This window comes from Silene latifolia, chromosome 4 (assembly GCF_048544455.1).
Source record: "Silene latifolia isolate original U9 population chromosome 4, ASM4854445v1, whole genome shotgun sequence".
NCBI classification, from domain to species: domain Eukaryota; kingdom Viridiplantae; phylum Streptophyta; class Magnoliopsida; order Caryophyllales; family Caryophyllaceae; genus Silene; species Silene latifolia.
Window position 1 is genome coordinate 48,249,675 of NC_133529.1, and position 25,441 is coordinate 48,275,115.

Here is a 25,441-nt window from a genome sequence, read left to right on the forward strand (position 1 = left end):
CTGACATGAATCATCCTTTAGAACCGTCTATGGGTGAACGCACACCTCAAAATACGAATAGAAAAGGATGGGAGAATAAGGAAGATGGTAAAATAAGGAAGATGGTAGTGAATCATCCTTTATTCAAGGCTTGATTATCTTGTAATTTTTTTCGATTAATTAATTTAAACATACATGGGAGAATAAGGAAGATGGTAGTGCATCGGCATCGACTGGGGCTACGTGAAGAGTGGTTCGTAGGTAGGGTCGCGACTGTGATCACCTATTAGAAAAAGCGGTTAGTGTCTCCGGTAGGTGGGTTGCTGATGATAGGGGTTAATGGTGGTCAGGTAGGGGGGAATGAAGGTGGCGGCACTGGTGGGGAATATCATGTATGAGAGACGAGGGAGGAAAGAAATTTGAAAAATGGAAGGGGTAAAATTGTAATTTGCGTATGTAAAAGAGTAAAAACCGTATGTGAAAAAGCAATACCCTAAATAAATTATCGGTGAATTATGCCAACTTATCTTCTTGACTTTCTGTAAGAAACTCTTGCCTGCTTTATCATTTTACTCTACATATTTATTTATGGACAATAATAAATATGAACTTACCCAGAACCATGAATATACCAAAAGCAAAGTTAATGAAAACTACCTTTACAGGCAAATCTTTGTGTATAATCTATGAAAACTATATACTTACTATATATAAAAAGTATCAACCATCCTACGTATGAAACTAAATAAATCAAAGTCTACAACATAACTAAAAGTAGGATTAATGAACAAAATCAATACTATATATTAAATCCAGAAACCAAGAGACTTCAATGTAATTAAAGAAAGTTATACAAATTAATTATACTATATAGTTTTAAATCACTAGCACTGTGTGATGGACCCGATTAAGGGATCTCAATGCAAATATTATATAGTTTGGGTTAAAATTAAATTAGATAGAAGTTTGGTAATTTTCCTAAACATTTGTAAGAGACTAAAACATGGTCAATTTCCTTAAAATAAAATAATTAATTAAAATGGTCAATTTCAAGGAGACTAAAAGAAAGAAGACGCTTGGTAATTTTCCTAAATATTTATAGAAGACTAGAAGATGGTCAATTTCCTTAAAATAAAATAATTAATTAGTATAAACATGCACACTTATGGTATTAATTATTATCATCATAAAATTCTATATTAAATTTAAAATCTATGCAATTTTATTATACTTTATAGTTTATTAGATGTATAGAGATGTTAATTATTTAACATACAAAAATATAATATAAGTAGGTTATAAATAATTCAAGTTAGATTCCATAATATATAATATTGCATAATTCTTTCGATTTGATTTAACGCATATATGTAATATATTTATATAAATATATAATCCTCTTAAAATTGCATGCCTAAGTAGTAAAAGTAATTTCGTCAGTAAAGAAAAAAATTGTAGTAACATTGGATATAGTTATATGATAGTAATCACTCATTTGAATAGTAAAAGTAACAATATTATCAGCGAGATTAGTGAAAGTGGTAGAAATAACAACGGGAGTAGTGAAATAATCAATATTAATAAGACAATAGTGAAAGTAACAATAATTACGGTGGGAGTAGTGAAATTATCAATATTAATGCGGCAGTAGTGACAGTAACAATAATTACGGCGGAAGTAGTGAAAGTAACAATGATTACGGGAAAGTAGTGAAATGTTATTACTATTGTTTCATTAATAAGAGTCAAATATTAATAGCGGGAGTAGTGAATTTGTCTCAAAATTTATTTCATCGTAATTTTAAGATATGTCATAGAAAAATATATTATTAATAAATTTATGGGTTATGCAACTTAGGTAATTTTATTTAATGAAAAAAAAAAATTTAATGGTAAGTAGAGGTAGCCCGGGCGAAGCCGGGCACCAATACTAGTGTTAAACAAAACTGAAAACATTGTATCAAATTTTCATTGAAGTTGTTCAGGAGTATACTTGCTTATATAAAACTTCTTATGTTTTTAGTTGATCAATTTTGTTAAATTTTCACTTTTTATTTTTGCTTGTTGAATTCTTGAAGATCTATATACCAAAGAACTTCTTATGTTTTTCGTTGATCAATTTTGTTGAATTCTCACTTTTTATTTTTGTTTGTTGAATTCTTGAAGATCTATATACGAAAGTTAACGATTACATGAAAGGGTCAAAGATCAGGTAAATCATAGATATATCTTTATTTTAGTTGGGATTTTACTTCTAACTCGAGAAATAGTATATTACAGTTACAAGTTTGGCGCAAAATCGAAAATTAAGTTTTGTTTTATCTATTTTACTAGTTTAGGACCCATGCAAAGTTGCACAGGTATATGTAAAAGAATTTTCAAAGAAATAAATTAATAATGTGAAGCTTTGTGTCTAACATCGTATTTAGCCATTTACATTATCAATTTAGATATTAATTTCATTCACAAATTGTTATATAAGACCACTTTATGTGTAAGACAAGTTCAATTACAAAAAGCCCAATAAAATTATTTGATAAATTAGTTAAAAATATTTTATTTTGGTAACCTAATGTTTTATATTGATAACTTACTGATTTAAATGTGTTAGTATTACACATAAGATATCGAGTTATTAAAATAAAATTAAAATACAAATATAATCTAATAATAAGTTTGGGCTATTCTTCTATTGGGCTAGTCCTATGCTATAGGACGGTCCTATAGGAGAGTTGTTGTATACTAAGAGACCGTCTCATACAACAATTTGTGTTTGTGATGACATCCCAGCCCAACATGAAAAAAGGAAAATTGCTAATTCAAAGTTGTGATTATAATTTACATCTTTTAGAAAGGTATGTAATGGTTTCTCAAACATGATATACACATCTTAGGATCAATAGGAATCCTCTCTATTTCCTAAAAGAAATTGAGGGTGCATTTCTTTTTAATGCTCAAGAATTCATTTGGGGTCAAGATGGTGAGGCCTAAAACAATATTGTTGCATTATCTACTCATATTGTCACTATAAATTGTAGGACCACTTCGGTAATTCCTTGGAATCAATTCTTTGTAGTTTCGCCTATTGGTTAAGTAATTGTTGATACCTGATATGAAAGACCAAAAAATTTCTAGTGGAAGCGATAAATAATTTTTATACCCCGTATAAAACAATACTCAAGAACATAATGTGGTAAACACATACCAATAAAGAGACATCATTCCATAATCTCGTGATAAATTACAGATGGAATGACCCATCTAGTTAAAAATTATTGGGTGAAATTAAGGGAGCATTGTTGTGTTAGAGTATAAAACCGATTTTGGAACTCCAACCATCAGCTTAAGCAACCGCTTTTGGTTGAGAGGGTTTCTTGAAATGGTATCAGATCCAGTGTGACAAAAGGTCACGGATGCAAATCCCACCCCACTCAATTTTAAAGTGGAATATTAGCACCAAGTATGGGAGAGGCCTGCAGTTACATCCACACTTCAAGCCGATTAATAGAAGTCAAGAAGTCAATAATGCATATTTTAAATTAAGAATCAAACGAAAATTAAAAGGCGCTAACCGTATTTAAGGCCCCGTTGATTCATACATCAAGAACTCTTAAACCTTATTTTAATACCCTGCAAAACAATTACATAAAATTGGGCAGAAACTTAGGCATCAAATTCATCAAAGGTCATAAATCAACAAATTAAAAGTCATCTTGCAATTAAAATATATGCACCGAAAAAGAAAATGAGTAAATCTTATCTTTATTAATTCAGATGACAATACTCAATCCAGGGTGTGCCACGTCATTAATTTAGCTTTTTTTTTAAATACATGTTGTGGTGGAACCCGTTAGTGTGCAATGTATTTATTTCTTCAGAATTCCGGCTATACAAACATGCGACAAATTCCGTCTTAGAACAAATACTATGAAATAATACTATGAAATAATTTTATACATTCCGAATCAATGAAATTAATGGCATATAAGCGGAATGAATTACAAATCGTAATAAATGAAACTAATTACAAATAAATGAATTACATAATTTTTTTTAAAAAAATTAAATAATAATAAAATTACATAATTACGAGAAGGAATTACATTTAATTACGGGATTGAATTACATATAATGCGAATATATTACATGCATAATTTTTAAAAACTAGATAGTACGATATATTTTTTTTAAAAAAATATCCTTTGTTATTTCCTCTTAAACCATTGCATGTGAACACGTATTTATAACAAGTTTAAACATTAATTATGTAGATCGCTGATTTAGACCAACTAGATAAGTACAATAGAAACGTAGTTGCTCATTCATGAACGAGTTTACTCTTTCATGTACTTTTTTTCAATTTTTTTCCATAGTATGCCCTTGCATTCTCTCCCATAAAAAACTCTCTAATTCTCTCCCAAAAAATTATCTCTCTAATTCTCTCCCTCACTCACGATATTAATCAAATCCGTCAATTTACACAATTATGGATGCTAATTCTCATATCAATCAATTAACAATTCTAATTTTTAATTTTTTTATTAATTATATTATATCAAATTAAGGAATTGATTTAAACTAATTAAATTAGTGTTTGTTTAAACCGTCGCCGGCATTGGATAGAGGCAAGGCGTTCGTCGGCTGTTGTGTCGGTGATGCTGGTGATGGCAGGGTAGGGGTAGAGAGATCCGTCACAATCAAATTATGGTAGGGGGTGTTACTGTTCATGGTTGTAGACGAAGTACATGATGAACACATACTCCATTACTGGTTCTCTACTTATTTGAGTTCTTCATTTTCTTTTCTTTTTCTTTTTTTTTGTTGGTTAAAGGTTTTGTATTTTTTTTGCTATTTTAGTAATTTTAATTATTTTCTTTATTGAATATAGAGAGAGTTGAAAATTTGGGAGTTGAAATAAAGGGGTAAAATGGTCATTTCCGTCCATGAATGAACACCACCCAATAGAAATGCAAAAAAAAAAAAAAAAAAATACATCCAAAAACATTAATACCGGCCCAAATACATACCCGTACAATTTTGCACGGGTTTAAAACAAGTAACTCTTAAAATCTGCATAATTTAGCATGGTTTTAGTAAGAAATATCGTTACCGCTATCCCCTCCTCATTCTCCTCCTCCAAATACTCAATCCAAATAATAGGTAAATTTTTTTCTTCAATAAAGAAGCTAATGATTCCATAACAAAAAATTGAATTATCGGGAATTACCAAGCCACCAACTATACTAAATCATGTGGTAGTATCCCTTAAGACAAATGTTTTTGTCTTAACATTGAAACAGGTCAGATATTATTCCACTTGTGCGTATAAGACAAATTTGTTTCTTTTCTCTATGTAATTTCTTTTGTTTTATTCATACTACTTCACCCTTAAAACGGATATACCCATCTTAAATGAAATTTTGTGATCAACAATACTATATTTAGTGGAACCAACTATTAACAGCAATAATTACTATGAGACTAAAGCCAAATTAATGAGATAAAGTAGTATACAAAGATTACAAACCGTGTACAAAATATGAGACCGTAGAGCATAGCGCAAGTATACAAAGTACACAACTAAGTCTAGCTAAGTTGATAAACTTTTAGGAGTTTTTTTTTTTTTTTTTTTTTTTTTTGGCAGCAATACATAAAGGTTCACAAACTACGTCCCTCTCATGGCCCTCTTGGCAAGGTCATGAGCGGTCCTATTAAAGCATCTAGGAATAAAAGAAAAACTTAAACAATGGAACATTGGAAACAAAACACCCATATCCTCTAGAATCCCCTTAACAAGGTGATGCATCAGTTCCCTTCCAGTTATTTGGAGCAGTAACTTGAGACAATCCGTTGATACATCTAAGTGTCGAATCCCTTGGTCCCTTGCCCAAATCAAGGCATCCTTCAGCCCAATAGCTTCAGCCTGCATCGCGGATTGCGCCTTTATTTTGATACCTCTATGAAAAAGAGTGGTCCCATCTGCCGCAATTGCCACCCATCCAATGGCGGCCTCCTTAACCGACTTCCACCCCGCATCAACCATAACCTTTATGGTGGCACAAGAGGATGCCGCACCAACCACATAAAAGGGGTGACCATCCCTCGGTTCCATGGGTTCCATGGGCGAATAAGTCAAACTGACCCCAACTTCCTTATCCACACCCCGTACCTTATCCCCCTCTTCCCACGCCTTTAACACCACATCCACTGCACTTCGCCATATACCATAGAACATTTGAGGATGAAAAGTAGCTTCCTGAAACACCACCCTATTTCGAACTACCCATAAGCACCACAAGGTTCCCAAAAATTTAATCAGTCTAGGAATTGCACCCTCCAACTTACCCAGAAAAGACATCCAATTAACAATCCAATCTCCAATATCCATAGACGGTGCGCAATTAACCCGTATGCCCAAATCCAAAGAAGCCCAAATACGTTGAGCGACACTACAGTCCCTAAAAAGGTGTTCTTCTCTGGATTCCATTCTCCCATCGTCGGCCGCACACATCTTACAGCTTGTGTCAGCCTGGAAACCCCGCTTAGCAAGGCTCAACCCCACAGGAAGGGAATCAGAAATAAGCCGCCATAGGAACACTTTCCATTTCTGTGGAGCTTTGAGTTTCCACAAGACCTTGTGACAAAATCTACCACTCGTAGCACTCAAACGTGTCTTATCCTTATTGCTTGCATGCTTTTCCATGAACTGAGAAAAAGCAACTCCATACCCACTTTTCACCGAGTACTCACCGTTAGTTGTGCGCGTCCAGTAGATGCAATCATGGGCTTGTGACGGACAAACTGGCATTGCCATAATATGGTCCACCACTCCCTTGTGGAAAAGATACCTGATCCGTTGCTCATCCCATTCTCCATTCACTTGATGAATATCACTAATCGTTAGGTCTTTTAAATCAACATTCTCCGGTTGTAGTGCCTCAGCACTCGGTTCCGGCATCTCACCATTAACCCAACGAGTGGTCCACACATTAAGATTGGAGTTTATTCCTGGTTTCCAAGCAACACTTTTAACTAACAACTCCATTCCATACCTCACACTTCTCATTCCCCATGACACATTCCCCATCCTTTTATATTCCAAGTTACTATTCATTCCTTTCCTTCCAAAAAGTTTTGCTCTAAACACCTTACAAAACAAGGACTCCTGTCCCGACACAATTCTCCAAGCCTGCTTAGCTAGTAAGGCCTGATTCAAACACTCAATATTTCGTATACCAAGACCTCCCGCACTTTTAGGCAAACTCAGAAAATTCCTACTACACCAGTGAGTACCCTTACCTGATTTACATCCCGCCCACCAAAAATGCGATAACAAAGAATTAATCTTGTTAGTCACACTTACCGGTATCTTAAACACCGATAGAAAGTAATTTGAGAGATTTGATAGAACCGATGAAATCAGAGTAAGCCTACCAGCCGATGATAAGAAAATGCCATTCCACGAAGAAATCCTCTTCATCACACAATCAGTCAGTGCCATGAATAAATCCCGCTTTGACCCTTGAAATTCAGTTGGGATTCCCAGATATTTACCAATTCCCTTATTGTTCCCAATATTAAAGACCTTAAGGCACACCTGGACCTGTCTTAATCTCATACTTGGACTAAATTGGACCCCTGACTTAGCATCATTAATCCTTTGACCCGATGCTCTACAGTAAGCATCCAAGATCATTTTCAACTGTTTTGCAGAATCACCCATATCCTGGAGAAAGAACACAGCATCATCCGCAAAGAAAAGATGAGTCAAGGGAGTCACTTCCTTACATAGCGGGATGCCCTTGAGAACCCCACGATTCTGAGCTTGAACAACCATCCCCGATAAAACTTCCATACACAGAATAAATAAGTAAGGGGATATCGGATCTCCCTGCCTAAGACCACATTTTGGTGAAAATGAGTTAAGAGGCGATCCATTCAGCAAGATCTCATACGAAACCGTCATAACACAATTCATGATCAAGTTCATAATCCTTTATGGAAAACCAAACTTACGCAAGACCTTAGCTAAAAAACTCCAACGAATTCTATCATAAGCTTTGCTCATATCAGCCTTAAAAGCGAAACACCCATATTTTCCACTCTTATGTCTATTAATTTCATGAATCGCCTCATGAGCCAGTAGAACATTATCACTAATTAGCCTTCCCGGTATAAAAGCATTTTGAAACTCACCAGTCAGAGAACTCATAACCCGGGCAATCCGATTTGCAACACACTTAGATATAATTCGCATAAAAACATTACAGAGGCTAATAGGACGATAGTCATGAACTGCCTCCGGATTTCCGGTCTTGGGGATAAGTGCAATAAACGTTCGATTAGCTTCTCGTAAAACACGGCCTGAATTTAAAACAGATAGAGCCGCCTTGATAAAATCCTTCTTGATAAAACCCCAACATTTCTGAAAGAACAGTGCCGGGATACCATCAGGTCCCGGAGATTTCAAGGGGCCCATTTGAAAGACTGCTGCCCGAACCTCCTTAGCCGTAAAAGGCCTTGCCAGCCTATCAGCATCATCACCAGTCAAGCTCTTAGAAACACCCCTAAAGATCACTTCATCCATTTCAACACTCCCTGGTTCATCCATCAACCCATTTGCCCCATATAACTCCATGAAGTATCGCTGGAACATATTGCCTACCATACTTGAATCATACGTCCACTCCCCATCCTCCCCTTTTATTCCATAAATAAAATTCCTTCCTGCTCTCCCTTTAACCCAATTAAAAAAGTACTTAGTACAGGTATCCCCATCAATAGCCCAACGAATTTTAGTCCTTTGTTTCCAAAACATGTCAGCAGCACGAGCAAAAGCCTTGACTTCCTCATCAACTTTAGAATGTTCCTCTTCCCTTCCCTCACGTATTGCTAATTCCATGCCTTTTTCAAGCCGATCATCAAAATCCTCCCATTTCCCTCTCCATTCTTGTCTTTTATCTAGAGTCCAGGTTTTCACCCTATACTTAACCAAAGCTAGTTTCCTTGTAACTTGAAAAGACGGAGATCCCATGAACCTTGTCGACCACGCCTTTTGAACCTTCTTTATACATTCTTCATGTTCTAGAGCCCACGAATCTAACTTATAAGGCCTACGGGACCCATTACCAATAAGATTAAAGTCCAACTCGATTGGTGCATGATCAGAAATCTGAATTGGGTAATGTTTCAGTCCCGTATGCGGAAAGAAAGTGAACCAATCTTTTGATGCCATAGCTTTATCTAACCTTTCATATACACGATCCTGACCTTTCCGATTATTACACCATGTAAATTGAGGTCCCTTAAAAGGAATATCCACTAACTCATTTCTAATACGCCACTTATTAAACATAGCCGCCCCATGTATCGAAGTAAGCTTCAATGTCCACTTATCAGAAGTGAACTCCACTTGATTAAAATCTCCAATAATTAAAAACGGAAATTGAAAGGACGATATTCGACATTCTAAATCACTCAACACCGATGCCCTCATAGAAGAACTAGGTGCACCATAAAAGAGAACGAGATACCATGAAAGCCCATTATATTTTTCAACTAGGAGAACCACAAAATGCATACAAGAGAAAACATGGCGCATCTTAGCTTCCTTACGCCAACCAACCCAAAGTCCTCCTGATGCGCCTAAGGCATCCATCCCAGCAGTTTTTTCAAACCCAAAAGATCTAAATAAAGGGCTAACATTACTAACATTACATTTTGTTTCCATGATAAAAAGAAAGTCATAATAATTATTACTAAGTAGCGCTCTAATTTTAGGAATCGTAGGGGAGAGCGCATTACTTGTCCCCTACAATTCCAGGCCAAACCCATCATGGCGATTGAGGAGGTTGTGAAGGCCCAACCTCCGCAAAGCCATCAGCAGCATCTTCATTATTGACAGAAGAACCAGTGGACTCATTCAGGTCCAAATCACCCACAGTCATACGAAACCCAATTCCAGAATACGCACCCTTCCTAGAATGAATACCTCTTCCCACGCATGGTCTCTTAGCAAGCTGGAGAAGATACTCCTTAGCCTTTTCCATTGAAACAACAGCAGTCTCAGGCACCATCTCCTCTTGCACTTCAGTGCAACATTTCCTTTTCCTTGCCCCAGAAATAGCATCCTTATGAGTCTTCAACATCTCTGGTTGATGGTACAAATCTGCCGCCCCCATGAACCCATCAGACAAGCAGCTCCTTCCCTTCCTACCAAAGTCCATATTTGCAATCAATCTAGCAGATGGAGCACATCCTGATCCCACAACAAAATCCGTCTTCTTACCCTTCACAGCAGCATCAAAAATTTCCCCAGACAACTCCACAGCAGACATCTGGTTCTGTCCCTCCATGGACTGCAAAGCAGCAACCCTAGCTTGTAAAGCAACAGTACGAGCTTGAAGATCAGCACCCATCCTCTCAATGGCAGACGATGATAAGGATGGACTAGCACTAACATTCAAATCAGGTCCCACAGAAACAGGTCCCTCCCTTGCTGGTAGACTGCTCACTTCATTATAATCCTCATTAATATCTTCAGAAGTAGAGATAAGATTAATGGCACTGCTGTGATGGAACTCAGAGGACTCATCAGATGAGTTTCCCAACATGGCAGGATTAAGCACCCAAGAGCATGGGGGAAGATCATTCCTAGCAGGCAATGGCTCAGAATCAGAGCTAATACTTATAATTTCAACAGAAGAATCCTCAAGAGGGGTACCCATCTCCATGTCAGCTGACCCCTCCTCCCCATCCCCTGGTTGAGGCCCCACACCCTCAGGATAATGGTACATAATGGGGATACCCATAGGTGGAGGGTCAAAAGTCTGGTTAAGGCCACGATGGTCATCCTCCATCCTGGCCCATTCCACATCAGCTTCCACACGGGAAAGAATAGACTCCTGGATTCTAAGGTCACGATCCAGAACCCCTCTTGAACTCCCAGGACCAGAATAAAGCAGGTAAGGATCCGCAGCTTGAATCTGATGTAACAAACTGTCCTGACCAAGAACAGGAGCCCTTGGTTGTTCCAATTCCTCAGCAGCACTAAAATACTCATCAGAGTTACTTTGATTATTATTACCAGCCTGAGTAGGGTTACCAGACTGGTTACCAACAGCAATATTATTCCCACCCATCTGTTGTGGATAATCCACACCAGGCTCATGACCTACACCAGCAGAAACAGCAACCCCATCCACTGGCAGCCATCCTCCCAACCCAATACCTCCCAAACCAGAACCCCCTTGTCCTTGTCCTTGATCAAAACCATGAGCCTGTGCGACTTGTCCCTGAACAGCATCTAACCCACTCATTCCACCATCTTGCACAACCCCATCCCCAGATACATTTTGGGCTCCAGCAGCCTGAGAAGAAGACCCCTACTGCAACCCCCCTACAAAACCACTCCCAGAAACCTGCCCTTGCACATCCTCCATATTCACATCTCTCTGAATACCACCACCCCCAGAGCTAGCCTGACCAGTCCCCCCTCCACCACCAGCACCAACAGGAAAGACAACTGGTCCAGCAAAGGGCTGGTCAGTCACAGCAAACCTCATGCCCGGATACACCCTCCCCCCAGGAGTAAGACCCAACTCAAAATCAACCAATCTCTCAGGCTGTTCCCTTTCCCTGACCCTAATACCCCTCCCATTAGCCAGACGAACATCAGAAGATAAATACTTAGTTGTGGATGGTGTAGCCCTTAAATCCAGGTTAAACATAGTATGGTTGCTATTTGCATGAAAAACCACAAACCCTTTTTCCATGGTCCTGTCAAGCATACCATTGACACTTGACATTATGGTCATAATGCTTTCCCTACACTGGGACCCTCTATGACCCACCTTACCACACCTTATACAGTACTTGAACACTTCCTCATACTTGAACTGCACCCACAGCAAGTAGCCCCCATCCATAGCCAAGAAAAACCCCGGCATTAAAGGCTCATTAAGTTTAACACACACTTTCAACCTTAAATAATCATTTCTTGGGATAATTTCAAAAGGCTCAACCTGATAGTAATGGCTTAAAAGCTTACCTGCTACCCTTGCCACATGCATGGAAAGATACTCGAAAGGTAACCCACAAACTCTCACTTTCAGCTCAGCATAAGGGAAACGCACTGTCCTAGGGACAGTATCAGGGTACCATCGAGCAAACACCATCAATGCCCCGTCAATAGTAGCAGTACTCCTTCTCAAAAGACCCTCCTTGTCCTCCAACTCAGAACAGTAGAAGACATAAATTTCCCCCATTTTATGAACAACTATATCTCCCTTTGTGTTCCACTTTTTCCTTATTACATCGCTCACCATATCCGCCTCAAAAAGGCGGTAATCCACCAGGAAACCCAAAATGCAGTTTCCCCAATACTCCCTAGACTGACCTAGGTACCCCGGATCAATGTTCACCACGCCCCCACTACGAGGGTACCTCCAGATGTTTGCATGCACCGGGTTGGAGGGGTTGAACTCAGCATTTGGAAACGGCTGATGGAAAGGCTGATGATTATAGAAATTCTGATGAACATCATGATCATTCTGCTGATCAACCACATTAGCAAATCTCCCAAACTGTCCCTCAAAATCCATAAGGCAATGAGTAAGACAATAATTAATCAGACGCTTGTATTTTGATTTTTTTGTGAAAAAATTGGATTTTTTAAGTTGGAGAGAGGATGAAGTTGAAGAAACCCTAACAAACGATTGAGTTAAATAACCCATTGGAAGCTCACTGATCCGTTGCTCAACCCTAAAGCTTCCCAATTAGAAATTATGAGCTTGCAGCAGATTGGGTGGAAAACTCTTGATATTCCCCAAAGAATTAACCCCCAATACCCTGTCTGATTAGGTAATGATTAAAGATTTTAGAAAGATTTTGGGGAAATAAATCTTTGCTTTTTGCAGGTAGAAGATTAGGGTTTTGAGAACACCCAATTGAAGAAGATTAAAGATGATGATTGAAATTTTTGGGAATGAAAATTATCACGTGCTCTCAGGAAAAGAGAGTAAAAGCTCTCTCTAGAACGAAGAGAGAGAAATTAATAACTTTTAGGAGTTTATTACGGAGTATGAATGATGCAAAGAGATTGACATAATTTCCATCATAATAACATCAATAAACCGGTTAGTGAACAATGTATTTCTTAGATTTCCCCATATATTAAGAGCCAACATGGTAAATTCCACTGTAATAGACTAATAGGCAAAATCCCATTATTCTTTACGGAGTTTATTCTATCACCAAATTCTTTCAAAATGAGAGCAATCGAATGTCAAATTAGACGCATTAGAGTAAAAATGGGATGAAAACTTAAAAAAATTATGATAAAGTATCAATCGTTCAAATAAAAGTAGTAATAATTATATAAACATTTCATCAATCAAACATATAATATAATGAAACACTATAATATAATGAAACAATACTTTGTTCTCTTTACTGTAAGATCAAACCTCTCAATTAAATTGCATGAAATGCCTTGTTAAGAAAACCCTATATCTTAGTAGAATGGATAATCTGGAAAATTGTAAACAATTAATAATCCAGAAAATTGTCTTTTCATTATTGAATTATCGCTCATCAATAGTTTCATCAATATTGCCCAAGTTCATTCAATTCAAAATCAAAAAGCATATATGAAATCCTTTAACATGCACCTAATAGAAAAAATTAAAGAGAATAACTAATTACTGAGAGGAGATATATCATAAAATACTTGATATTGCGATACAAAAGGCGAACATTTCATATAGTTATTTGGTTAGGGATCAGAAAACACAGAGAGCAAAGATGAATAAACGGCCATCTTAGTTTTTTATTTGACAGGGGAGCAACGAAAATTAGTAAGGATTAACATAGGGTTTATGAGTTGGGCGGGAAGTGAAAAAGCCATATGAAGACACGTGGCAAAGATGACGTAGGTGGCTTTTGTTTTATATGTTTATATAGATAGATATAGATATAGATATAGATATAAATATAGATTTAGATTTAGATAGATCTACATAGTATAAAAGTTGGATTTTCTTTGGTTTCTGATTGGCTGATGGATTTGAGAGAATTGGTGCATATGGGACCCCCCATGATTATACAACATTTAATTACTCTCTCCTCTCATCTTCTCTCATCAACTCAATTTCTATTCTGATTAATCTTATTCATATAAACACATTCAATCTTGCACTAAAGATAAAATAAATGGAAAATTGTATAGAAAATTAATACAAACTGGATAGTTCCTTTTCTTCAGAAGCTTTTACTTTCATTTTTTCTAAAACAAATCTTCATTGAACATTATACGTAATAGAAAATAATCAAGTTACTTCAACAAAAAAACTCAATCAAGTTAATTTGTCTTTACTATATGATATTTATGATTAATTAGATTTTTGTCATTAATTAAATTATTAAAAAAATAATTAAAATATTTATTTTATTTTTCAAAATGATAAAATATTTAATAACCGGCAAAAAAAAATAAAGTTGCGTATATAAGCCATTATTTATTTAAAATAAAAAATAACATAAACATTTTAAAGGAAAAAAAATTAAAAAGAATGAAATTTTTGTTGAAATCGAAATAGATTAACTATGGTTTATGACACAAACACAATAACCATCAGAAAATAATTATGGAAAATAATTTAAATAGTAGTCCAAAAAGAAAGTATATTTAAAATTGAAAAAAAATATTCCCTCCTATTCTCCATATTGTTCCCTTTTGCTAAGGGCACAATGATTAAGGAAAATAATAAAATAAGAGTAAAATGGTGGTGTGAGGTTTGGTGATAGGAGAGAGGGGTGATTAATTAGGAGTTAAATAAGGAATTGTGGGGCCAAAATATTATGGAAAGTAATAAAATATGAGTAAAAGAGTTGAGTGGGGTTTGATGATAGGAGAGATGAATGAATAAAATAAGAGTAAAAGTTTCCAAAATAAGAAAGGGGAAAAAAACCTGAATAATCCGTTTAAGGAAATAGGGAAAAAAATAGTGAATAGGAGGGAGTACTAAAGTACCTCATTAATATAGAAAAAAAAACTAAATATAAACAATGCTAAAAAGGAAAAAGTCTTAAAAACAGATTTTAATTAAAAAAAAATAGAATATTTTCTTGGAACACAAATATAGGGATGATTTAATACTAACAAGAGGATCAGATCTAAATTAAAGAGTATAACAAAAGTAGTGAAAATATACTAAAACAAGAAAAAAGATATATAATAATGATTAAAGTGTGAAAATATAGTTAAAAATGAAAATTTAACATAAAATAATACACCGCCTCTTTTGAAATTAGCTTTTTAAAAATTATGGAGACCCCTTTACAATTAGCAATAGATCTACAAATTTCGAGGCATAAGAAAGCAAATATATGATTATTCGCATTGATCACGCTAGAATCGTGTTCTAATAGAGTGAAATGGGAAATAGGTGAGATTGATTTGAAATGTTGGATGAGTAGTAACCGTCTTATGCTACTGTGGAGGCAGAGTGATTGGGGAGGGAGAAGGGATGTGGAATGTTGTGAAGTAGTGGACAAATGTGTACAATTAGGCTAATTAAAGAACAAAGGCCGATTAACATTACAGGTAATAAGGGGATAACATTAGGATGGATAATTTTTGAGATGGAGATAGTCAAAGAAAGGAGGCAAGATGAAAAGTCGGTTAGTAATTGTGAGAGGAAGAGGGCGGCTGCGGGGTATAGGTAATATGAAGTAGGGTAAAATTCTTAGAAAGAGTTGATTTATGTATTTATATATCATAAATTATAGGGTAAGACGGTCTCATACGCTGAGACAATCCACTTTTGTAAAAAAGTTGTTCATTTATTACTAAAACCGTCTTACAAAATATTGGAACCGTTTCATAGTGTAAACCCGCCTTACGCAATACCTACTGTTTATATATAGCCATATTTGTTATAGGCCATATGAGTATCAAATGAGTGGAATTGAATTATTATCTCATTGTTGGGTTGTCATTGTAGATTACCGGATCTTTAGTTTGGCCAATTTTTGCATGATATATTAACTTATTATGTTAGTTTGACATATATAGTTCACATATTCTTATTTAAGACCGATATATCCGTCTTAATCTTAAAATGTGTAAATTATTGTACATAAGATAAAAATAATATTGCACATAGATAAAAATAATAATGCACATAAGTTAAAAATAATATGCATTGGGATTAGTAAAAAAAATTTGTCCTATCTATGCGCAAGTGAGGTGTTATTGCTCCGTTTTATTCGTAAGACGATATATACATCTTAGGAAGAACTACTAATGTTAGTTAGATGAGTGTAGTTTCTATTCGTCCTCAATTTGCAATTGATATATCCGGTTATTCTCATTTCCATCAATGTATAGGGCAAAGCAGACTCTTATCACATATTATCTGATTTACTCTCATTCCACGTGATAGTCGTTCGAAGTGGCGACTAATAGATTGATTCGATTAATTTAGTTACATTAATGACGAAAGTCGTGGAATAAAAACCGTCCTTTTTTCCTAGATTATATGTACATTAATGATGAAAACCGTATTAAATTATGTCATCCGAATGAAAAAGGTTAATTAAATTATATGTATGTCGAATTTTCAATTATAGACTTACTTATATTATCACGACATTCACATTTAGTAACGCTCATTTATATGCTCCTGAGTCCTGTATGGCTGTATCCAACAATAGCGCATGTTATTATGACCCGTGCATTTTTTTGCACGGGTTTAAAACTAGTTTTATTTATAGTAGGGTGGCGCCGAAATTCAGTGTCATCCAATGAATTATTCTATAATTAGACTTTATCATTATATCATATCTAAAAGTGGACCCTACTATTTAAAACAATAAATAATTCTATCCATTTAAAAATGGTACTCCCTCCAATTTCTTTATATCTTCCCTTTTCTTTTGAGCACAAAAAATAAGAAAGGGGAAGAAAGAGGAATAAAGTATTGGTAAATATTGTAAATTGTAATGTTTATGGGAGTGAGAAAATAATAAAGAATGAATAAAAGAATGAATAAAGTAGTGGGAGTTTTTGATTTTTAGGAGAGAGAATCTTATCTTTATAAATACAGAAACATTTAGAGCAATTCTGTGCGTCCACATCACCAAATCCAATTTTTTTTTCTTTTATACCATTAAATGCGGGACCCACAGAAAAACTTAGGAATTAATTAACAAATAACCGTCGTTGTTGATGTTTTGTACGTAAATGATTACATTTATAATTTATACGTAAATATTTATGAATAATTTAACGAATTAACTATTTATGAATAATTTATATTACAATAAATAACAACAAATTACAGCAACCTACATTACAATAAATAACAACAAATTACAAAAAAAATTAATACAAATACAATACAAACTTCAATAAGTCTTCCTTGTGACGGGTATATCCGTCACAAGCTTGCGACGGGTCAAATACTACCCACATGGTAGATAAGACAAAACAGAATGCTACTCCCTAGGCAATTTGCTTTTGTCTTATTCCCCATTTGGGTAGTACTTGACCATTCTCAAGGTTGCTGATATGCCCGTCACAAATAAGAATTTGTGTACAAACTTTTACTACACTTTTTACTACAATAATAAATTAAAATAACAGTAATGCACAAAAAAATTGCACCGCTTATGTCGATTTTCAAAAAAATAAATACTAAATACAAAATGCAATTATAAATTAGCTGTAAATGAACAAAGAGAATAAAAAACAAAATCCTTTTTAAAAAATAAATTTTAAATCATAATTTATAGTTAATCATTCATATAGTTGCAACAATCTTAAGAAAAAATAAACTCGACTAATAAAGTTATATAATTTTTTTTATAAAAAAGGAAATTAAAATTCAATCTTCAAAATACTAAAATTATATTTTTAAAAATAAAAAAAGTTGTTACATTTAACGATATAATTTGTAAAAATATAATTTTGATTTTTAATATTCTCTCAGATCTGGACAGATAACCAATCATCACCGAGAATTAATTTGGAGCAAACGTTTCCGGCACCTATCTACCGGCCGTCATTCCGTTTTCTGAAGGTGGCAATGATAGGCTACCAATTAATTTCCGCTACCACAAGTCCGTTTCTATGGCCAAATTATCATCATAATATCATTATAGTTAGTAGCCTTGAATCAAATCGCCAAATAAATTATTTTTACGATAATAACAAATTCACAATTGGAATAATGGGCTAACATCCATTCACAACAAATTCGAATGAGCCTACACTTTCTCATAATTACCAATCAACAATCGTGCAAGTTCAGAAACCTGCTATAATTAAAAGACGATTAGAAAGTTTATTACTATGGAAATGAATTCTACATAAGATGAAATTCGAGTCAGTTAAACAAACTTGGCTATGTCAGCTCATACCTATGTAGGCCAAGTCAGATCCATGTGGGTCAAATGGAGATAAACACACGTGGATCAATTCGGGTCAGACCCATGTGGTTTTAAGTCGGGTCAGACGCATATATTAGGGTTAGAACCATTAGTTTCGACTCGATTCAGGTTAACTCAATTGTTTCGGGTCAAGTACGACCCGAGATTAATTAATTTCATAGATCACTTTATGAAATTATAACATTTCATAAATTAATTTATTAAAATTACAAGTAAAAAACTCTATTTACTTAAATTAATTAATTTAAAATTCCATATGTGAAAAAAAAAACAAGCAATTACCAATCAACAATAATAACTCAGATCTGAGTATTGAGAGCATTAAATAATGTCGATGCTCTTATTCAAACGCCTGATCAGTTACAGGTGAAAATGGCAAGAGAGAGAAGGAAAACGTTTTTCACTAAAAAAACGTACTGATAATGTTAGTAATGTCTTTTGTCAATTGAGTCCCCCTACTACACCACTTAGCTCCACCACTACAGGTATATATCTATCTCTATATGTTATATATATATATATATATATATATATATATATATATATATATATATATATATATATATATATATATATATATATATATATATATAAGTAGGATCCGGTGAGGCACCTCATTATGGCGAGGCGGCCGGTCTCACCAAATTACTACCTTGGACTGATTTGCATTATACATGGATGAAATTTGATTTTGTAATGTTTGAAAAAAAACAAGGATGAAAATTAGGGGTCAACAAGAAACTTTTCATTTGGTCCAAAACACTTTCTCTCTCTAATCTAAAAAAAAGCCCAAATACCTTATTCTCTCTAATCTAAACAAAAGGCCCAAATTCTTTCCTTCCAAAACTAATGAGCTTTCACGTTATACAAAAACACTCAATTTGGGCGTCGATTTCAAAGATGCGATATCATCAAATTTGTGAGACGATTTCATCAAATTAATCAAATTCTGACAATCAAAGAGGCGAATTCATCAAATTAATCGATTTCTTAGAATATTTCGAGGTAATTTCCAGGTAATTTCATATTATTTGATGAAAAATTGATTTTCTTAACTTCGTTCATTAATTGATGATATAATGATCAAATTTGAACAAAATCGAACTGTTTTGTAAATTTATAAGGATCAAAACTGAAGTATTTCGTTAGTTTAGGGTTTGAATTCGATCAAAACTGAGCAATTGAGCAATTTCGGCATTCGCGGTGTAAAATTTGTTGATTTTGTTAATTCATTCATTAATTGATTATAATTCATTCATTAATAAGGCTCAAATTGACGTTGCGGCTTTAATTTCAATGGAGATTACGGACATTACAATAAGCGGTGATAATCTGCTTTGTTGAAACGGGTAATCTCCAGTTTTTTCGCTATTTTATGAAGTTGTTTTGCTATTCTCGATTTTGCGAATATGTGAGGTTATATTGTGAATCTAAGAAGTTATTTCGTAAATCTGAGAAGTTATTTCGTGAATGTAGGCTATAATATCCTGAATTTGATCAAAAATAATCAATTTCGCCCTACTTATTATGGTATTACTGCTGATGTTGCAGGTCTAACTCATCGATCGCAACGACTCGATAATAGTGCTATTACAAAGGTATTCTGTTTTGTCCCTATTTTATGAATTTGAGACGTTATTTTGTTTTGGTTTTGTGAATCTGAGAGGTTATTTTGCGAATCTAGGAGCTAATTTTGTGCATCGGAGAGGTTATTTTGAAAATATAAACTGTCCGGTTTTGTGAATCGAGAGGTTATTTTGCGAATCTAGGAGCTAATTTTGTGCATATGAGAGGTTATTTTGAAAATATAGACTGTCTGTTTTTGTGAATCGAGAGGTTATTTTGCGAATCTAGGAGCTAATTTTGTGCATCTGAGAGGTTATTTTGAAAATATAAACTGTCTATAATATCCTGAAACTTGGATCGTGGCAGAAATTGTTTGACATTGTCTATTTTGTGAATTAGAGTGCTTATTTTGTGAATATAAGAGCTAAATATAATATTCAGAAAACTTAAAAATCTTGTAATTTTTCATCACATAAAATTTCGCAGGTTCATGGCTTTCGAATTAACTAAACAACAACATTCAAAAATAAAATAAACTGAAAAGCTGAAAAATTAAACAAGATATGATATTTGTTTAGTTTATCAATCACCCCTATTTGTTCGAGGCAATGCACATAGAGCAATATTGATATAGCTATAGGTGCACCGTTCATCCGCATCGTGAGTGATCTTCTGCGTGTTTAGATGAATATGGGACTCTTCTACATCTTTGGAGTGTAGTTAAAATATTTTGAATCAAGCCTTGATGCTACCCATAGAAAGGGCCCCTGAACTCGGGAATAGGTAGCCAGCCATTCAGGTCTTGTACGCCCAAATTGCTCGAACTTCTCCTGCAACTTGAAAGCCTGTTTGCAGCTAGTGTCATTTGTGCCAAATTGAATTAGTACTAATCCCATAAAATGACAAGTCTGCCTGCACATAACAGGCACCAAAGACTCTATCTCATAACCTTGGCTCATTAAACAATCGCAATTTAGAGAGGTCGGGACAAACATACTTCCCTTTTTTATTCATATAACCTGGAACATTCGCCAAAACACAAGTATAGGGAAATACAAATAAATGAGACATTGTGTGCAATAGGGATTTTTGAAATGTTTTACAGAAGAGAGAAGAGAGGTTATTGGTATATACTATTATGTTTCAGAAATTAGATATTTATAGGCCTGGTATTTGGCACAATGTTTGTCAGCAGTGCTGTTCATTCACATTACCCATATATTAAATTTTTTGATTGAATGCTTGATTGTTCAATGTCCTTTTCTTGGGAATGGAACTGTTATTAACAAATCAACAAAATATCTAGATACATACAACTTTGACCTTTTCTTAAAAGTGAATTCATAATCTTCACCAATTTTTTTTAATTATTTGAACTAATAATCTGATACTTTATTTAGTGAATCTCGGACTTTATTTGGTGAATCTCAGCCTATAGTTAGTGAATCTTGGGCCTTATTTTGTGAATCTCTGTTGTTAAACGTTACTGATGCAATTTATTTGTTTCTTATTGTGTGAATCAGAGACCCTAGTTTGTGAAACTAGAAGGTTATTTTGTGAAACTTAAATAACTAATATATACAACCAGGTAAGATTAAAACTAAATGAGATGACAAATTCGAAAAGTTTGCACAAGTCCGCACCATTGAATGCTTTAATTGTCTTGCATCAGTAATATTGCATGCGTTCTTATCTATGGTTGTCGATGTCATACTTATTATGGTGTTCCTACTATTTTGTTAATTTGAAACATTATTATTGTGAAACTTTATTTGTTAATATAAGAGCTAATAAGGCTCAAATTGACGCGACTTCAATTTCAATGGAGATTACGGACATTACAAGAATGGTGATAATATTCTTTGTTGAAACAGGTAATCTCCTTTTTTTCGCTATTATCTGATTTTGTGAATATGTGAGGTTATTTTGTGAATCTAAGAGTGAATTTTGTAAATCTGAGAAGTTATTTCGTGAATGTATGCTATAATATCCTGAATTTGATCAAAATTTATCAATTTCGTCCTACTTATTATAGTGTTCTATTTGTTGTTGCGGGTCTAACTCTGATACTATAGCGACTCGATAAGAGTCTTTGTTGCAACAGGTATTCTGTTTTGTCCCTATTTTATGAATTTGAGACGTTATTTTGGTCTGGTTTTGTGAATCTGAGAAGTTTATTTGCGAATCTAGGAGCTAATTTTGTGCATCTGAGAGGTTATTTTGAAAAATATAGACTAATATCCCGAAACTTGGTTTTGTGAGAGAGGAACTTAGATGCTAATATTGTGAAACTTGATTTGTGAATCTCCTATGTTGCTCTTTTTGGCAAAACTTACTAATTGAACCGAAGAAACATCAATCTTTTATGAATTTCAGATGTTATTTTTTTTAGATTGTTTTGCTATTCTCCTTATTTTGTGAATCAAATAGCTTATTTTGTGAATATAAGAGCTAATTATGTGAATTTGATAGGTTATTTAGTGAATATAGACTATAAGATTATGAAGCTTGGTTTGTGGCAGAGATTGTTTAACATTGTCTATTTTGTGAATCAGAGTGCTTATTTTGTAAATATAAGAGCTAATTATTTGAATCTAGTAGGTTATTTATTGAAATATAGACTATAAGATCCTGGAACTTGGTTTGTGGCAGAGATTATGAACCTTATATGCTAATATTGTGGAACTTTATTTGTTAATTTCCTATCTTGCACTTTTGGCTTATTTTGTGAATCTACAATTTTCAGTTGTTGATTCCAATGTTAATTGCGGTGAAGCTTCTACCTCTACTGTTTTAACAAGCCCTACAGTACCAACTATTTCCACACCTACTACTCTTATAACTTACACACCGAGTGGCAGCCAACGATGGATAAATAGGATTGATGAAAAGTTTACACCAGCGATTGGGAAAACATTTATTGACTTAGACTCAACGATGCTGTTTTATGAAACGTACGTTGTTGCTTGTGGGTTTAAATCAAGGAAATCTTCAAGCAAAAGGTTTCGTGATGATATTATCAGAACAAAGTGCATGGTTTGCAATCGGGAAGGCTGTAATAAGAAGAAAAGACGACCTGCCCTAACTGGTGTTGCAGAAAAGGCGGATGAATCCGTTGCATCGGAAATAACAGAAATAGGTGGTACAAAGAGCCAACCGAAAAAACCAGCTGCTAAACGTAGGGTGAAAAAAGGTGGAGGAGAGGCAGAGAGTTCCAACAAAGGGTCAACCACAAGAATAACAAAGATTAGAAGGTGGGGCTGTCCAGCAATGATAAAGTTCAAGTTCCATGAGAACAAGTACATGGTTGACGTGTTTATTGAGGGTCACAATCACCCGCTTGATGTTGTGAAAAATAAGGAATTTGAGAAACTTCTTTGAGAATATCAATGAATTTCATATGCAAATGATTGTCGGCCATTCAAAAGCAAATGTTGGTCCTAACTTAACACACCAACTATGCACTCAACAATTGGGTGGTTTTCAAAATGTCGGGGCAATGATCAAGCAATTCAAAAATTTTCAGAGGGAAATGAAGTGTCTAATGAACAGTCATGATGGGGAAATGTTCAAATCACGCTTAGACACCCTAGCTGAAACAAAAGGGCTCCACTTTGTTTATGAAAAAGATTCCAAGAACGCATTGACAAGGATTTTACGGGACCAATTGTGACATGCAAAGAGCGTATGCTCTGTTTGGGGATGGAGTTTCATACGACCCAACTTATGGTACAAACAAGTACAACATGACCTTCACGCCTTTCACGGGCATTGACCATCATAAAAGGTCAATCACATTTTCATGTGCGCTTATAGAACATGAAAACGATGAGTCATTCATGTGGGTATTTGACCAGTTTCTGGCAGCTATGGGTGGGAAGGAGCCTAACTACATCATCACCGGCGAAGACCCGGGAATAATTAAAGCGAGTTCAGGTATGTTTGAAATTTGCAAATCGTACCTCTTAACTTGTGAAACTTCATATTAAATTGCGAATCCTACATCTGTTTTGTTGATTCTAGTTGGCACTGGAAAATATGATGGTTGTAATAATTTGATTGGTTTTTTGTTTATGTGAATCGTAGTGCTTAGTATGCGAAACTAGATCATGAATTTGTGAAACTGGGGTAAAAATATGTTTCACGTACTTATATCGCGAATAAGGCACAAAATTTATATAGTCTGAATCCGAGGATAAGACATGAGATTCACAAAATAACCCCTCAGATTTACAAAATAAGCTATAGGATTCACAAAATAAGCTATATGATTTATAGTCTGAATCTGAGGATAAGACTTGAGATTTACATAATAGTGCATCGTATGACTTTGTTATGTGAAACTGGTCTGAAACTACCTGAGGATGATATCTTGCATTGGTGTGTTCATAGTCCTGGCATGAAAGTTCAGCGTGGTGTGAAGGTTGCTTTGGTAATGAGTACTTTGTATCATGTATGGCAACAAAGGAATAAGTGTAGAGTGGAGCAGGTTCTGATGAGGCCTCGCTACTTGGCTCAATGGATTAGTGACGACATGAGGAAGAGAATAAGGGAAAGAGATAAAAGACGAATGACTACTCATGAGCTAGATTGGTTAGGCAATTTAAAATTTTAACTAGTTTTGAATGCCTTGCCTTGCTAGTATGTAATTGACTCCTTTTTATATATAATATACTCTCACATTTTACCAAAAAAAAAAAAAAAAAATATGTGAAACTGCGTGAATTTAGTTATTATAAAATGATGGTGACAGTCAATAATTTGATTTTGTTAATTGCAGCTAAGTTCAAAACAGCGAAACATCGGTTTTGCATGTGGCACATCATGAAGAAAATAACCGACAAGGTTGGGAGTAAAATTTGTAGAGATCTGAGCTTTTTAACCCGTCGAACGCATTTGTTGTATGGGACGATGACCTGGAGCCGGGAATTTGAAGAGAAGTGGCTTAAAGTCATGAACGATTTCTCCTTGGAAGACAATACGTGGTTGAATGGGAAGTTCGCTGATAGACACACATGGATACCCGCTTATTTCAGAAATGTGCCAATGGGCGGTTTACTACGAACTACACAAAGGTCAGAGAGTGCTAATAGTTTCTTTAAGCGGTTTGAAAACAAATACGGGACATTAACCGAGTTCTTGGTGCGCTATGAAAGCGCCACTGACCACCAAAAGCACTGCTTTGAAGCTCGTGAAGAGGAGAATGCGAATTCAATCCTGAAACATCTTGTATGGGTCAAAATGGGAGACACAAGCGGTGAGAAGCTATACCCATGCGATGTTCTATGAGTTCCAAAACCAGGTGAAGCTTTCAATAAATACTGCGGTGTGGTTGGATACACTCCATGAGATCTGTGACGAACTTTGAAGTGTCGTTAGTTGAGGATGCAAAGAAAGGACTAAAATTTGCAGTTGAGTGTAGTAGAAGCACGAATGATGTAAGG

The 25,441-nt window shown here is 34.9% G+C and overlaps 1 long non-coding RNA gene across 1 annotated transcript; it reads right to left on the reverse strand.

The window, feature by feature from the left end:
- Positions 1–3,144: 3,144 nt before the first annotated feature.
- On the reverse strand, positions 3,145–13,814 carry LOC141652227 (uncharacterized). The gene is made up of 3 exons (XR_012547054.1): positions 13,708–13,814; positions 3,551–3,608; positions 3,145–3,451 (listed from the first exon to the last, which is right to left on the reverse strand). It is a non-coding gene; the product is annotated as an uncharacterized LOC141652227 (long non-coding RNA).
- Positions 13,815–25,441: the final 11,627 nt, after the last annotated feature.